This window comes from Takifugu flavidus, chromosome 20, assembly GCF_003711565.1.
Source record: "Takifugu flavidus isolate HTHZ2018 chromosome 20, ASM371156v2, whole genome shotgun sequence".
In the NCBI taxonomy this organism is placed as follows: domain Eukaryota; kingdom Metazoa; phylum Chordata; class Actinopteri; order Tetraodontiformes; family Tetraodontidae; genus Takifugu; species Takifugu flavidus.
Genome location: NC_079539.1, coordinates 9395820 through 9401915, shown reverse-complemented (window position 1 = coordinate 9401915; position 6096 = coordinate 9395820).

Sequence of the window (6096 nt, the reverse complement as noted above, 5' to 3'; positions counted from 1 at the left end):
TGAGGTGAACAAAGTCAAAGTGACTCTGACACACACCAAAATGTTCATGAATCCAAACCTAACTGAACATCAATTATGCAACTAGCTGAGCAGATATCAGGTCCAACTTGTAGAGTAGATTAAACACACAGAAACATTTTGATTTGGCTATAACGCTGCATGTAATCATTAAACATAGCAGAAAATTGGACTGGGGATCAAGACATGTTTACATAGTGGCCCCAGGTTTGCATTTTAAGCTTGTACTGTTTTCTCACAATTTGAGTCTTGGACCAACGTATATAATCCCATGAAATCCAATGATGCCTCGTGGTTGAGGCATGTTTGCAGGAGAAAAATGTGATGTAGCAGGATGAGTTTTACTTTCATCCATGCAAAGATGTTACAATGATTGGCTCCTTCGTGCCTGCACTCATTTTCCTCCATTTTTGACCTTTTTCCTACAGAAAGAAGACATTAGCCATGAGTTGAACTCTTTATTTTAAATCAATTTATAGAAAAAGGACCAAATTCCAAGAATATTTCTGTAATGAGACTTACTGGAGACATCCTAATCAAGATGAACTAAGTCATTAATTAAAATGGTTGGGAAAGTTTGTAGAAAATGCCAGAAATCTGGTCTGATTAAGTTTGCACATCTTTTGGATTGCATGTAAATTCTGTATGACCTGGTTGGTATTAGAACTCAAGATCTTGTTGTGGTAAAGTGGAAGGGCTCAAACACTATATAGGAATGTTCATACTGTTATTCAGAGACCCGACATGCCCAACTTTTCTTTCTGCACTCGACTCCAGATAAACACTGAGGTCTTAAAATACAAAATTGCAACAGGATATTGTAGTATTTACTGCTTTTCTAAACCTTATACTTGCTGGCTGCACATCAAGAATCATCAGACTGATACAGGAAGCGTTTCATTATCGTTCAGAGGATGTTCACCATTCAAACACTAGGGGGCAGTGTTGCCATCTTAATGGCCACTCCTGTGCACTTGTGTCTTGTGGGACTGTCTCGTCTCAATATTTTAGCAGGTAAATGGTCTATGACACATCTGCTCCTGCTGTTTCCTTTTGAATGTGCACCCACTGGCTGACCATTGTAATATATTAATAAATTAAAAGCATATTGTCACTGCCCTTCACAGATTTAAAATCTTCAATAGCAAGTGGGAACCAAGCAGCAGGACATGTTTCTTAAAGTTCCACGATAAAATGAACAATTTCCTTCTCCACAATGAATTAATTAAATCCTGAATGAATGCATTCTTTGATTTTATAAACCTTTTCCCATCTACCTTCCACTCAGGAACATAAAGAAATAGGAGAAAAGATGATTCAGCTGAAATTAAACTTCAGGACTGAACTTTGATCGCCACCTTTAAATTTTAATTCTGTCTTTTTAAAAAACCAAAAAAACCCAAAACTGAATGGTCAAATCAAAGCCCAAGTTCATTTTTTGACTCTGGTGGTGCAGGCTCTTTCTTTTGACAACTTTCTTTGATTTTTTCAATTAAATCTCTTTCTGCCTATCGTTATGACCTCAACATAAAATCTTTACTTGTCGCGAATATGTTCCCACAGGCCATAAACACTGAAGTCTAAATTGGATCTCTCAATAGGAGGGTGTTTATTAAAGTTAGTATTCTGAACTTTACGAGGACATTTTGTCTAAAGAGACTTTATTTTATTAAAAAATTGAATTTTATGGAGCCCCACATAGAAAAACAAGGTTTTTGCTCAGCCTTCTGTTATCACTGTTTCGGTGCTTGACAGCGGCGCAGACTCACTCTTGAATACTTGAAGAATACAAGGCAGAGCAAGTGAATGCCACACATCCATTATTGACTCGAACAATCATTCAGGACACGTGTGAGAAATCCTTGAATAAACCCCGGGTTCATTGTAAGCTGCTGCTCAGGCTTTGGACAGGGTCCTCTTGCCTCTGAGGGTGAACGCAGCCACCCCGGGGACGACCTTAGGCTGGGGTTGGGACCATTTCACACCGTCCAACACTTGACTGCATATACAAAAGCTGTTCTGTCCAGAAGACCTGTGATGTCGCAGCACTGATGGAGTTCATCCCCAACCGGGAAAAGTACCGACTCACTGCTGGGAGTCTCAGTCTGACAAAGCACAGATCAAAAGGTCATGACCTTTGAGCCCAACCATCTTCATCAAGATCTCAAAAATGAAATCCTCCGCCGCAGACGTGTTGTGATAAACCCACGTGGAAACGCAGCAGTGTCGTCCACCCATAAGGGAATATTCCCTCTACCAGAGCTATGGAGTCTGCATTAAATCCTGTTTGTTCTCTAACCCCAAATTGGCTCATAGGTTTATTCATCTGACAGCTTTTCCCTGTTGTTCCTCCCTCCCCGGGGTCTGAAACAAACTCCAGGAAGTCCTGATTAATCTCACACATTATCAGGGATGCTGTGACTTTGTTTTAATCACTGTTTATGTCACTTGAAGCTGTCCAGATTCTGTGCATGCTGCTTCGAGATAAATCCACTAAAATGACCAGTTTAGTGAGCTGTTTTGTGGCTGGCTGCTGACTGCAAAAAGACTGTAAATCATGATTACCCCCTAGAGAGGAGCTGAATAAGTAGACGTCCCAGCCTCACGATAGTTAGCCGATACCATGTCTTAATAGCTCTTCTGCACGCGCAGGGGGAGGTCTTGTCTTGGGCAGAAGACCAGCATTAAAAGATGTTACGAACAGGTCAATAATCCTGTTTAGAGTGAATGTGTCCAATCATTCACGCAGGTCTGCTTCTGTGGTGACGTTCTGCTTCCTGAAACCTTGTATTAATTTAAAATGAGCAAGGGCTTCATTTGCTTGATGTTCGGGAACCGTATTATTACTCCTGTTCAGTGGGTGTTTTGGTCTGGTATGACACACCGATGCGGCGTCTGCTTCCCCTTCAATGGAACAGCTGCCAGATATGCTGCTTTTTTAAAAATCTTCTATGTGCTAACGTGCTAGTTTGAGAGTAAACTGTTTAAGGCTGTCCAACTAGAGTCAAGCCAAATGTTTTATTTAGATAAAATGTAACTTTTCTTGAGGGGCATTCATAGCATTTCCTTTTGTTGCTTAAACATAGCTTTTTTCAGGGCTGCATGGCCCCACGGATCCATTCATCCTCTTCAAGGCTGTCTGAGATTTTGCCATTTGAAAAACTTTTTTGTGTTACTTTTGCCTTTGAAAGATTCCGTATAGTCAATTTATTGCTCGACATGCGTCAAGCAAGAGGGCAATAAAATGGCAGTTCCCATAACTCCAATGAAGAGATCAGACTAATCCATGCAAATGGGCACCCTCAGATTTCCGTCATGTGCTGCTATGACAGAGTCCAATTACTGTAATGGTGCTAAATAATTGCTTCCATTATGTTAAATTTTAAACATAATTAAAAATTAAAACAAAAGAGAAATCTGTTACTGACGAGTCTCTACATAACTGTGTCTCTTTGATATCATGTACACCAGCTTGAGTTAGCTGATGCTAATGGTAAAAAGGTTGACTTGTTCATTTAAGCTTTAATAAAAGATAGAACAACCCCCCCTGTGCACCACTCAACAAAGAAACCTGGAAATAAGTTGTTTTCAGCAGCCTCGTTTCTCTCCATTAATCACGGAATAATTGAAAGCTAATTGAGTTTCTACCTCCAGGTCAGAATGCTTCACTTCTTTGCTCCCGGGGGCTGCAGGAGTTGCGCACTTGTGCAGATACCCAGAGCACATGACCCTGAACAGCACCGAGACTCAGTCGGGGTTCCTGGAAGAACAAATCAGGCCTGTCTTCCAGTTCCAGTCAGTATTGGCAAACAATGAGGGACGTTTTCATTTATCCTGATTTCCATTTCTAAGGGTGAAGCCATCACTTTGTTGAGATGAAGGACGATGTTAAAAAAAGGAGGATAGGAGAGGAGAGGAGAGGAGAGGAGAGGAGAGGAGAGGAGAGGAGAGGAGAGGAGAGGAGAGGAGAGAGGAGAGGAGAGGAGAGGAGGAGAGGAGAGGAGAGGAGAGGAGGAGAGGAGAGGAGAGGAGAGGAGAGGAGAGGAAACCATGACCCAGTGGGGTGACAGAGGCCTGTCAGGTGATCATATTTCTGGACCAAGGCAGCCTCGGCCTATAGCAGCATAACTAAGATGTTAAGCTAATGATTAGACGACCCCCTAAGTATGATAATTTGTTTGTCTAGGATAATAACTAAAATTAAAGAATTAGTAACAATAAGCTTTTTCAAAGAGGAAGGTTTTAAGTCTAATTTTAAAAGTAGAGATGGAGTCAGCCTCCCCTACCTGGACAGGGAGCTGGTTCCATAGCAGGGGGGGCTGGTAGCTAAATGCTTAGAAACTTATTCTACTTTTAGAGATTCTGGGGACCACAAGTTTGAATCTATTAAAAGCAGACAAAGTTGCTGTGGCGTAGGTTCTCATGTCCTGCTACAGTCAGCTTTCTCCTGTTGTCAGACATTTTTAATCCATCACTGTCACTCTGTGCGGTTCCACCTCACAGTTTTCAAGCAATCTGGTGCCTGATCTCAAGAAATGGCCCCCATCTCATCAGAGGGATGACAGGTCTTCTCTTTTCCATCAGTGGGTGAGAGGATTTCCATTACAGTGGCCTTGCATGAATACATCTGTGGAAGAAGCTTCACTTGGCTCATAACTGGTGTGAAAACATCTGGAGGGCAGAAAGAGCCTTTCAGAACCCTTGAAACAAACATGTTGTTTATGGCATCCAAGCAGAGTGACCTTGACATTCTTTTCTTTTCGCAGCTGATAACAGATAAAAGGATATCCCTTTTTAGGTGTTCCTCAAGGCTGTTGTCTCAGCCCTTGTTCAAGAGTCAGTAGTCAGTCAATTCATTCATTGTTGGATAGCAAAACCTGAAAAGGCTTTTACTGTGCAACAGTGCGACTTGGGCGCCCCCTGCTGGCGAGGATGCCACATCCAGCAACCCCCTCACCTATACACCTGGTATATGATGTCTCTTTTATTATTTGTTACTATCTTTGGGAAGAGAACATCTCCATATGTTCCATGAATACATAGACAGTAAAAATTGAATCCTTAGAACTTTAGAACATGTATCATAGAGCCGTTCTACATTACTCATTTATTTTCTTTAAAAAATGCACGTTCTTGCCCAGACCACCAAAATGTCTTGAATGTATGTTTTTTTTGTGTGTTTTTTTTAAAAAAAAAGCCTTAAAGAAATATCAGGCTCTATTTAAACGTCAGAAGGTTCTAGCAACGTGTCAGCGGTAAATTTCCCAAAGAGGTGAGTGAAAATGCTCGACCACAGGAGCTCCGCAGGAAGCAGCCACACTGTGTCATGGACACAAGCCACCCAGGAAGGAGCCTTTCTTCTTATCTCCCTCAGGGAAGGAGCCAGATAAGAGCAGGGACCTTGTTCCTCTGAGACACCCCCTGGCACCTCCAACACAGAGCAGGAGCTTCCACGCTGAGATGTCATCAACGCCTTTATTTGTTCCTTTCCCCCCACACTTTTGGATTTGGTTCTATCACATGCATCATTGTATCATTTAGGTATTTATCAGTTATAAAGGGCTGAGATGTAGGGTGACGTATGTTTGATCCCAATTTTTTTTGTGTACTCTAATCCACAAGCAACAAAGTTCCAGTGAGTTTAAAAGGTCACATCATGGCAGAAATGTGACACTTTGGTCACTTCATACAAAAACCTTCAATTCCGCTGCAAATATTTTCAGATGAAGCTGGTCTTGAGCTTAAATCATATCTGTCTTTTTCAGATTTCCCTTCAATCTAATTGTGATTCCGGCAACATTACAGTAAAGTACGATTATAATCATTTTAATTACTGACATTATTGGAAAAAGGGCCGCTCTAAACCTCTCAGCTATGTATGGTCCCCTGATCACTGTCACTGTGATTATTTCACCCATATGTTATGCTGCGGGGGGGTTTGCGTTTGACATTTTCTCACACATCCTAGGCTTTCTGCATATTTTTTTCAAACATTAGCCACCATATAAGTAAAAAAAGTGTGATTAGAACACAAAAGGTGTGTTTGTGTGGGTGTAAACACTCGTCACATTCAAACAA